Source organism: Pipistrellus hanaki (assembly GCF_964339955.1).
Source record: "Pipistrellus hanaki genome assembly, chromosome: 1".
In the NCBI taxonomy this organism is placed as follows: domain Eukaryota; kingdom Metazoa; phylum Chordata; class Mammalia; order Chiroptera; family Vespertilionidae; genus Pipistrellus; species Pipistrellus hanaki.
In genome coordinates, this window is record NC_140503.1 from 149,082,856 (window position 1) to 149,094,566 (window position 11,711).

At 40.4% G+C, this 11,711-nt stretch overlaps 1 pseudogene across 1 annotated transcript; it reads left to right on the top strand.

The window, feature by feature from the left end:
* Window positions 1–1,626: 1,626 nt before the first annotated feature.
* Window positions 1,627–5,664, top strand: LOC311612536 (protein YIPF5-like; annotated as a pseudogene). Its single transcript has 3 exons — window positions 1,627–1,676; window positions 2,275–2,281; window positions 4,889–5,664. The product of its transcript is annotated as a protein YIPF5-like (transcript).
* Window positions 5,665–11,711: the final 6,047 nt, after the last annotated feature.

Genomic DNA, 11,711 nt, shown 5'->3' on the forward strand with positions numbered 1-11,711 from the left:
GGAGGAAATCTGAGGAGGAGAGGGGGGGCAGGATGGGATAGTTGTCCTAAATGTCCTTTTTGAATTTGGTGCATTAACAATTTTCATTATCGCCTGAGTCTTTGTATACCCAGCAAGGAAGCACTTTGAGTCAATTATTTTTTGAAACATTATGTTCAGTGCCTCTGTGAGTTGGTGACATTTTCCTTGGCTGCCTCTCATGACCTATTTATAGTACCCATTTAAGAAATATGCCTGGTCTGACACTTCAGAGTCTACCGGAAATACAAAACACGAGTAGAAAAAGAGTATGAAAATCAGCAAAAATAAATAAACAAACCTAATGTATACATTTAGCATGTACGAGTAGTCTTAAAATCTAGGCCTCTCTGGGCTTAACTAGTGGAGTCAAAGTAATGGCCACCAAACTGTTTCCCCTTTTGTTCAGTGCCCCCCCCCCCAAAATAAATTTATTTATTTTATTAAAAAATAAATAAATTTAGGAATAGGAAATACAGAGTAACACCCCCAGAGAGTAACACAGACAGTAACTCTTGAACTAATAATATAGACAAAGGAAATTTTCTTTTTCTGATACTGAAGGCTTCAGTAACTCCTTAAATGCTTCTCTCCTCATTCACTCAAAGTACCTCTTCTCGATTTTAGTTAGGGGGAGGGACTGGTAAATATTTAAGGGACATTTGTATCTTCTGTTGTCCCCAGATAACCAGAGAATCACATAGACTAACACTTCTATTTTTCTTTCTAATCACACACATAAAAAACAAACAAACAAACAAACAAACAACAAAAACCCCCAAAACAAACAACATGGAGGATATAAAACATCAACGTTTTGAGAGACAAGAAGCACCTAAAGAAGGGGGTTGAAATGGGACAGAGTGGAAGAGGTCTCAACATTTTGGGGCATGAAAGAGTGATCATGTATGAGAGTAAAAGAAAGAGGGCATGGTGGAAGGGATAGTCTTGGAAAAGGAGGAGAAAATGTAGAGATGGAAAGAAGGAAAAAAAGAAACAGGGAAAGCAAATTAGACAAGCACTTGGTTTGGTTTTGAGTCATTGAGAACTTGCCCTGGGCTGTTCCTTGTTTGGGGTGTCTCCTAGCTTCTGTGTAGGTTTTCGTGGTTCTGAAATGCTGCCTCTGTGGTTAATCATTATGCATACTTCTCTAATTACTCTAATCCTTAATATTTAAGAGGTTTAATTCTCAATAGCTCCCTACAGTGGGAATTATCTTCAAGATGATGCCTCATTAATATATTTACCTTGATTTGGTCCCTTGAGCTCAGTTTCTTGCTTCTTCAATACAAGGTTAAGTTTAAATTCCTTAACCTAGACTCTAAAGGCTTATGTTATTGATCCCTGCTCATCACCATGTTAACCCAGCAAGTCTGCTATTTCAGCAGAACTAGGTTGCTCTGTTTTCTGCCCCTTAGTAACATTCCCTCCTTTTGAAATCTGCTTCCTTTCTACCTTCCTTTTCCTTTGGGGTTCTGCATAAAATTCATCTCTTTGAAGTTTTCTGGTCAATCCAGCCTATGGCAATTTTTGTTTCCACTGAGATCTTATAGCATTCATGGTTTGTATCATTGGAACATAAAAGTATCCTAGTGCAGCTATTAGGCAATGCCCGATTACCCGATAATCAATAGGCTCATGTATCTGGGACTCTACAGGTAACTTCATCTTCAGATACAGCTTGATCAAGGATCAAATGATATTGCCAGGGCTTTCTCTTTCAGATATGCTGTCCTTTGTTATTGGCCTCATTTTTTCCCATTGCAGATGGGCTTTCTGTTTGCTTGTTAGGGAACATGTCTTCTGACAGCTCCAAGCTCACTGCTTCAGCTGAGCCAAAGTCCTAGGACCAATTGGTATAGCTTGGGCATTATGGACTAATTACTATGCATTCTTTGGCTACACCGGAGCATATGCCCATTCTTGTATTTTGTGGGCTGGAGGTGGCTCCCCCTGAACCACATGGACCAAGGATGAGGAAGTGGTATATCAGAGGAAAACCAGGATGTTCTTACCAAAGGAGGAATGGCTATGGAGCAGGCCTAAGCCTCAGGTGTTCACCACATCCTCCTTGTTACACATGTAGCTATTGATATTTCTATTCAGTGTCAGCTTCTCTTCATTGTTTGGAATATGGGAAGAGTTTCGTTCTGCGTTGTTGGCATAACATTCTGGTTAACGCCTGGTATTTTGCCAATGAAACCAGGCACGAAAAGGCCTTTTTCTGAGTCTCTGTTTCCCACTCTGTCTTCACAGAGGCCAGGTGAGCAGGAATCCAGGGATTATTGTACCAGCGTGGAAGAGAAGATGAACCAGGCGTGAGCTTTAGAGATAGCTCCCACAGACACCTGGGCCTGTCTCTTCCCATCCCTGTTTCGGGAAAGCAAGAGTATGATGGTTTCCATGGCTGCGACCCACCTGGGCCTTCTACCCAGCACTGACTTTACTTCCCAGGTCAGGGAGGATTCTGATCCACATCAGGGCGGTTACTACAGCTACATCATCAGAGAGTTTCCGCCTCAGTTGAATGCTGGTTGGACTTCACCATTTTACTCCCCCTGAGAGTTTTCCCTGGCCTGGGCCTCATTCCAGGCCCTCCTCCCAAAGAGGGAGGTTGCCTCAGGTGGGGCTCGCTCCCCTCCAGCACCTGCAAAGGCAGGTCAAACATATTACAGGCTCTCACTGTCTGTGAGAGGATCTTCATGTGGACACCACGTGCATTTTCTTCATTACTCTCCTACACAGCTTTTCTGTTCTGCTCATCTTTTCCAAACGTATTGTTTTCCTCAGGATTGGAAAATAAGATTACCTTTCTACCCCCGCCCAAAAATGACACCAACACCACCACCAACAGAAAACAAAACACTTGACTCTGAAGCATTAGTTCCTTGAACTTGACAAAAAAACACACACATAAAAAGCCTCACTTGTTGTAGGTCTTGGTTGCTCACACCAGCATCTGGTACGTGTTCTGTTCCATTAGCCCGCGGAAGTGGGCTATTTTAAGTAGCTATAGAAAGGGTGACCACTGAGGGTAGATATCATGTTTTCAGCTGTTCTAACAGCCAATCAGATACAAGCAATCATAATAAGCTTGTTTTCTAAATGAGTGGTCAAAGTCAACCCAGCTTTCACTAATTGTTTTATTTTGATAGGTATGACCTGTGTTTACCCTAGAACTGCCCCTCAATGAAGGGAGGGAATCTTTGCCTTTTCCTGTATTCCCTTCTCTAGGGACGTGGTCTGTACTGGCCCTGCCCAAAGCAGGTGCCCGGTGGCTGCTGATCAACATGATGGCAACTTGGCCATCCGCTGGATGCCTTAGTTTCTCTATAAATAGCGTGTGTGTAACCTAAAACATCTTCCTTCTTTATTCTGGAGAAAAATGTTGAGGGCAGTTTATAGTATGCCTTGAATCTTATTTTTCTTATTAATTGTAAGTGTACAACGCAGTCGATTTTAGTAGTATATTCACAAAGTTGTGATGCTATTAAGTTCCAGGAAATTTTCATCACCACAAAAAGAAACTCTGTACCCACTAGCAGCCATTACCCATTTCCCATGCACCCTAGCTTCTGGAAATTCCCAACTTATTTTCTGTCTCTATGGCTTTGTCTATTCTGGACATTTCACAGAAATGGAATCACACAATACGTAACCTTTTGTGTCAGGTTTCTTTCAGTTAGCATAAAGTTTTCAATGTTCACCCATGTATTAGCATTTACTAGTATTTAACACTTCATTCCTTTTTATAGCTGAATAATATTGCATTGTATAGCTACAGTGTGTCGCCCGGCATGACCAGGGGTGAACCTGAGTGGGGTTGGCTGAAAGGCTTAGAAAAGAAAGACAAGAGAATGAAAGCTGGGTCTCGGTGGGACACTGCTTCCTCATGGAGAGACAGCGCCAGTGCTCATAGCTGTGTCTGTATTTTATAGCCAGATTTCCACGAGGCAAAGTAAGGGCTTGGTCAAGATGTTTACAACATTCTCGTGGGTTTCAATCCTACTCAACTACATGCACCTGAACTCTATCACTCAGGCACGTGGGGCCACGTGTTCGGACCACAGGTTCAAGCTTACAACTACTGCTGTTGGCTGTAATTGTGCTGGGAGAGCTCTGCCCTCCAAGCTGGGACTTGCACGTGGCCACGAGAGGACTGTGCCCTCTCATTAATCCGAGGTGTGAACCTGTACAAAACACCGTAGCCGTGCCCCACACTACAGTATTCTACATTTTGTTTATTCATCAGTTGATGGATATTTGGGTTGTTTCTATTGTTGAGCTATTATGAATAATGCTGCAATGAACATTGGTGTACACATTTCTATGTATACGTACATTTGTTAATTCTCTTGGGGGGAATGCTTGGGTCATTTGGTAGCTCTATCTTTAACTTTTTGAGGAACTGCCAAACTATTTCCCAAATGTGCTGTACAATTTTCATTTCTACCAGCTATGTATGGGGTTCCACTTTCTTCAAATCCTTGCCAACACCTGTGATTGTCTCTCTTTTATGACACCCTAGTCATTTGGTCACCCGCCTAGTGGGTATGAAGTGGCATCTCATTGTGATTTTGATTTGCATTTCCCTGAAGGTTAAGAATGTTGAACATCTTTTCATGTGCTTATTGGCCATTTGTATATCTCCTTTGGCTAAATGTCTATTCAAACTTTTACCCATTTTTTAAATTGAGTTATTTGCATTTTTTTAAACCTTTGTTTATTGTGTGTGTGTGTTTTAAATAAACTTTTAATTTTTTAGAACAGTTTTATATTTCCCAAAAAATTGTCAAGATAGCTCAGAGTTCATATATCCCTGCACCTAATTTCCTCTATTATTAACATCTGAATTTGGCCTGTGACACAGCAACAAGGGCCAGATCAGGGTCTTAAGCTGAGTTCTGGGGTTTCCTTGGGGCTGCTGGAACTACGGTGCCGCCCTAGTGTTTGGACATTTGCACTGTCAGGCTTTGATAACTTAAACACAGATTTCTGCCAGACAAGTTATAGCATCCATGAGCAACCACAGCAGTCTTATGATTAGAGAGGAAGAGGAGGACCCTATAGCAAACAGTGTGCTGGCTTTGACTACTCACAGTAAGGCTGATGTGTCCCTCCAGGCATAATGCAGCCAAGCAGCCATAAACAGGGCAGATTTCCCACCAACTCAGACATTTACTCCAACCTCAGCTATTCTGTGGAAACAACCCTGAGGATGACCCAGCCACCTTTGTTAGAAGAAGTAGGTATCGATTTTGACCACCTCTGGCAAAAAAACACTGTGTTACCTCTGTCAAAAGTAGCAGTAGCATTCTGTATGAGGCTGATCTGGCAGGGCCTATGGTTTCTGGCCTTGCCTTTGGAGCCACCCCGTTTAAAGCTGGCAAAATTCAGTTGATCCCATATGTGTGTGGGATCAACGCAATTGGATGTCTACGAATGTTTTGTCTGTTAAACGTAATGACTAGGACAGATGTTACATTTGGTTGTGTGGCAAGTGTCCTTGAATGTTGTCTTCTTCCCCTGATCCTACTTTCCAGCTTTGCAATAATATTTTCTTTGCAAGGCATGGCAGGAATCATTCTCGCTGCTGGAACTATGGGGTGGTGTAGTTTTTCTGCTTCCAAAATGCTTTTAAGATAATTTTATTGATTTTTAGAGAGGCAGAGGAAAGGAGAGGGAGAGAGAGAGAAACATCTGGGGTTTCCTGCATGCCTCCTACCAGGGAGGGATCAAGCCTGAAACCCATGCATGTGCCCTGACTGGGAATCAAACCAGCAACCTTTTGGTGCGTGGGAAGGCACCCAATCAACTGAGCCTCAGTGGCCAGGGCTGCTTCCAAAATTTTTATTTCTGCATTAGCCATGGAAGGACAACTTCTAGTAACATATTCTTGTGCTTTGTTTTATGAAGTCTTTGCCTTAGTTTCTATTTTTTGAACTGAAATTATCTGGGATGTGGCTATCATTGGGCCAAATACACTAAAAGAACTTCCAGCTCTTAAACTGGACCAGCAAACTGCTTCACTGCAACTCTTATGAGGCTCTAACATTCGTCTACTGGAGCAGTGGAAATAAATTTTTTATAGAACTTTTGAATAATATATTGGATTTAGTTGCAGTATTATTAGTTTAAGTGTTTGTGCTTATACAAATAAGAAATGCTACTTCTTTCCTGTTCCTGTAGCCTTTGCAAAACAACTTTTTTTTGTTTTGTTTTGTTTGGTTAATCCTCACCCAAGGATAATTTTTAAAATTGATTTTTAGAGAGAGTGGAAGGGAGAAGGAGAGACAGAGAAACATCAATGTGAAAGAGACACATCAATTGGTTGCCTCCTGCATGCACCCTGACAAGGGCCCAGAATTGAACCTACAATTGTACATGCCCTTGACTGGAATTGAACCCAAGACCCTTCAGTCTGCGGACCAATGCTATATCCACTGAGCCAAACTGGCTAGGGCTAAAAAACAACTTTAACCCTTGCAAATTATATTATGATGTTTTGACAGATTTTTACTAACCATGAGTAATTACAGAGCTGATAATCTTTCTTAACAACCCAGTGATAGTAAGGAAGACATAAGACTGATTACAGCAGTATTTCCCCAAGGAATTAGAAAAGAAAATCACCTGTATTCTCAAGTCAGATGCACTTCAAGCAAAAAAGTGATCCCAATGAGGTTATGAGTTTGCACTTCTAAAATTTGACATTCCTTTACATTATCTCATGAAATTTTTGCTAAAATTCAATGATACAGGAATTCACAGTCTGCCTTATAGTATATGTGAAATGTGAACAGCTGTTTAGATATTAGTATTAACTAGACCATAGTGACCTAGACTAGCCACATTAATGCTCGGAGTTGGATCTCCGTGTTTCCCAGAAAAAAGAAAACCATTAACCTTTTTTGAAAATGTATTTAAAATGTTATAGTTTCAATATTGCATTTTATCAATTTAAAGTATATTTGAGGCTTATTTATTAAAAATGTCTTAATTAATTAAAAAATCTTGCATAAGCATGGTTCATTTGTTACAATTAGTGATATAACATTGTGTAGTGGTCATGTCTCCTTAGCTCCTCTTGCTTTTGACAGTCCCTCAGACATTCCTTTTTTTTTTTTTTTTTTATGACTTGCCAGTTTTGAGGAATTCTAGTCAAATACTTTGCAGAATGTCTTTCTATTGGGATTTTCTGGTGTTTTTTCTCATTAGACTGGGGTTATGTGTATTGGGAGGAAAGCCACAAGGGAAAGTGCCATTTCATTACAGACTATTGACATGGCTTATCATTGTTGATGTTGACCTTAACCACTTGGATGAGGCAGTGTTTGTACAGTTTCTTCCATCTCCCTTTCCATGCTGTACTCTGCAGGGAAGCCTCTTTGTATAGCCTACTTCTTTTTCTAAAAATTTAAAAAATATATATATTTTATTGATTTTTTTACAGAGAGGAGAGAGGGATAGAGAGCTAGAAACGTCGATGAGAGAGAAACATCAACCAGCTGCCTCTTGCACACCCCCTACTGGGAATGTGCCTGCAACCAATGTACATGCCCTTGACCGGAATCGAACCCGGGACCTTTTAGTCCGCAGACCGACGCTCTACCACTGAGCCAAACCGGTTTCAGTCTTTTTCTAAAATTTTTATTTTATTTTATTTTATTTTATTTCAGAGAGGCAAGGAGAGGAAGAGAAAGATGGAATCAATGGTGAGGGAGAATCATCGATCGACTGCCTCCTGCATGCTACCCATTGGGGATTGAGTCCCCAACCTGGGCATATGCGACTTCCTGGTTCATAGGTTTACCTCAATCACTGAGCCATGTCAGCTGGAATTAGAAAAGAAATGAAGTCTTCTCTAAGGAGAAGGAGTTATTACCACCCTTTGAAGGCAGAATATATATATAACAAAGTTTAAAAAACATACACACACACACACACACACACAAATAACTCAATTTAAAAATGGGTAAAAGGAGATATATAAATGGCCAATATATATATATATAAACTAGAGGCCTGATGCACGAAGCTCATGCAAGTGGCTTGGCCCTCACTGTCCTGGCTGGCCCTTGCAGCCCTGGCTTCATCCAGAAGATCCTCCAGAAGGATGTCTGAAAGGTCGTTTGGCTGTTCGGTCTAATTAGCATATTATCTCACTATTATTAAGATTATTTGGAATTCCTCTGCATGCAATATTTGTCTCTTCTTCCTTATTTATTTACTCACTAGAGTCCCGGACACAAATTTGTGCACGGGTGGGGTCCTTCAGCCTGGCCTGCAATCAAGGCCTATGGGGGGGCTGGCCCGGGGGAGGGGTCCGGGAGGTTGTCCGCCTGTGCCATAGCGACTAGTCGACTGGTCATTCTGGTCATTCAGTTGTAACAGTTGCTTAGGCTTTTATATATATATATATATATATATATATATATATATATATATATATATAATAGATATATATTATATATCTATTATATATATTATATATCTATAATATATATATATATCTCCTTATGGGCTCATGGCTATTTAATTTATATTTTGAATTATAATCAAATAATAATTTATTTGTCTTGCTGCTCAAATTGTTCCAACTTGGGCTCTTTCAGTTAGCTCCTGAGTCCCTTTGATATATCACATTGTGTGTGTGTGTGTGTGTGTGTGTGTGTGAGCACTTCCTTACTCTCTGGCACTGTAAGATACTTCAGGCTCATCTTGTATTTTTCTTGCATCAGTCTTAGAATCAACCATTTCTCAGGAGCCCTGTTTATTTTATTAATATCACTGAGAAATGGCATTAGAAACCAAGATCTGGGCTCTTGGGCTATTTTGACTTTATTGCTGCATTGTAAGACTTCTTTATATATTCAATATACAATTCTCTGATCATATATATGATTTATAAATATTTTCTACCACTCCTTATATAGCCTTTTCACTCTCTTGGTAAGATCCTTTGAAGCACAAAAGTTGTATTTTTTGAGGAAGTGTGATTACCTTTTTTTTTTCTTTTGTCACTTGTGCTTTTTGTGTCATATCTAAGAAACAATTGTCTCATCCAAGGTGATGAAGATTTATGCCTGTTTTCTTCTAAGAGTGTCATAGCTTTAGCTTTTACATTTAGGTCTTTGATCCATTTTATGATAATTTTTGCATTTTGTATTTTGTGAGGTAATGGTCCAACTTTATTCTTTTGCATATGGCTACCCAGTTGTCTCAGCATCATTTTTTGGAAAGATTATGTTTTCCTCACAGAATTGTCTTAATGTCTTTGTCGAAATGTAAGGGATGATTTCTGGATTCTCAGTCCTATTCCATTGATCTACATGTCTGTCTTCAACCCAATATCTTTCTGCTTTGATTACATTTTTGTTGTGGCTTGCATATTTTAGTAATATCATAAACACCATACATGTAGTAGTCCTGTTGGTGAGCTGCAAGAGGCTGTCCAGGTGACCTCACCCAGGGTGTCTACGTTGTTTTTTTTTGTTGTTTTTTTAAAAATATATTTTATTGATTTTTTACAGAGAAGAAGGGAGAGAGATAGAGAGCCAGAAACGTCGATGAGAGAGAAACATCGACCAGCTGCCTCCTGCACACCCCCTACCAGGGATGTGCCCGCAACCAATGTTACATGCCCCTGACCGGAATCAAACCTGGGACCCTTCAGTCCGCAGACTGACGCTCTACCACTGAGCCAAACCGGTTTCGGCGGTGTCTACATTTTTATTGTGGCCCATATTGGACTGGAATTTTTATTCATTTGCCACAGTAGAAGGTAGGAGGTATGCAAGGGACTGTAAAGTTCTGTTAGGGCACAATGACAGGGTGTGACTTTGGCCAGCTCTCTAAACTGGGCAGCTCTAAATGAATATAGACAAAGCCACCAACAAGGAAAAGGGAGGGCGCTTTGGGAATAAGGAATAAAATTCATGCTTAGTTTGCTGTTTCTGTGAAGCTCTTAGAGATGCTCTCCCCAGAAGCATAGCCCAAGGGGCTGCGAGAAAACCACTCTGCCCTCCATGTCACTTCTGCTTGGCTCTCCGCTACCAAGACCAGCCTCTGTGAGGTCTTCCGTGAAGTCTAAAGTGATAGCATGCTCTTGGTGTCCATAGAAACGAATCCATTTTAAAAGGAGGCCTCACAGATACTTTTAGACAGGATACTTGCTTATGCCTTGGTTATGTATCTGAAAACAAATGATCTTTTAGATATGTTTCTCATTATCTGCTTGGGCTAAATTTCCATTGGCATAGGCCAATTAAAATTATACACTTAAATGGCATTTTTCCCCCTTATAAAACTGGAATTTTATGATTTTAAAAAATTTCCCCTTTATTTTAGAGAGAGAGAGAAAGGAAGAGGCTGGAAGAGAGACAAAAACATTAGTTGCCTCCAATACCCTGACCAGGGATTGACCCTACAACCTGGGTATGTGCCCTGACCAGGAATCAAACTGATAACTCTATACTGCAATCAACTGAGCCATACCAGCCAGCACTGGAATTCTAGAGTTTTATCTCAGTATCAGTAGCCAGGCATTTTACAAAAGTTCATGAATTATTGAATAAAATAAAGATCTCACAACAACACAATGGGAGTTTTATTGGTGGGTCCAAATAAATTCTTCCTAGAAAATCTGATTAAACATTTTAAAAAGTGTTCACTTTTATTTTATTTTTAAAAATTAAAAAAAATATATTTTTATTGATTTTTTTACAGAGAGGAAGAGAGAGGGATAGAGAGTTAGAAACATCAATGAGAGACAGACATCGATCAGCTGCCTCTTGCACACCCCACCGGGGATGTGCCCACAACCAAGGTACATGCCCTTGACCGGAATCGAACCTGGGACCTTTCAGTCTGCAGGCCGACACTCTATCCACTGAGCCAAACTGGTTTGGGCTTATTTTATTTTTTAAATTGAATTTATTGGGGTGACATTGGTTCACAAAACCAAACAGGTTTCAAGTGTACAACTCAACACACTGCCCAGTGCATCTCCTGCCCACGCAGTCTCTTTCTGTCCCCATTTCCCAGCCCTCCTCTGTGCTCACCTTCACCTGCTCCCAATGCCTTCCCTCCGGCTATCACCACACTGGGGTGTTATGCATATATGTTTTTTGCTCAATTCTTTTACCTTCTTTCATCAAGCCCCCAACTCCCCTCCTCTCTGACAACTGTCAGTCCACTCATCTGCTGATGGGCACTTGGGCTGCTTCCAGATCTTGGCTACTGTAAACAACACTGCAATGAAAACAGGAGTGCAGATAGTCTTTCAAACTGGCCTTTAAGGTTTCTTCGGATATAGTCCCAGAAGTGGCATTGCTAATCAAAACGCAGTTCCTCAATTCAAATTTTGAATGAATTTTCAGAGGCTGACTGTGGTCTAGTATGAGTGAGAAGCTCCTGGGGACCACAGTTTTGGGGTAACTCCCTATATTTTTGTATCTTTACCTCCTGGAACCATCAGGTTTTCATGGTGAAGATCTGAATGTGAATGTACTATATAAACGAACTAAGGACAGAGTGTCATTGTGGATTAAAAAAACACACTAAGACATAACTATAAGAAACCCATTTTAAATGTAAAGACACAGATTATAAGTAAAGAAATGGAGAAAGATATACCATACTAACATTAATCAAAGAAAACTGGAATATATATATTAATTTCAGACAAAACT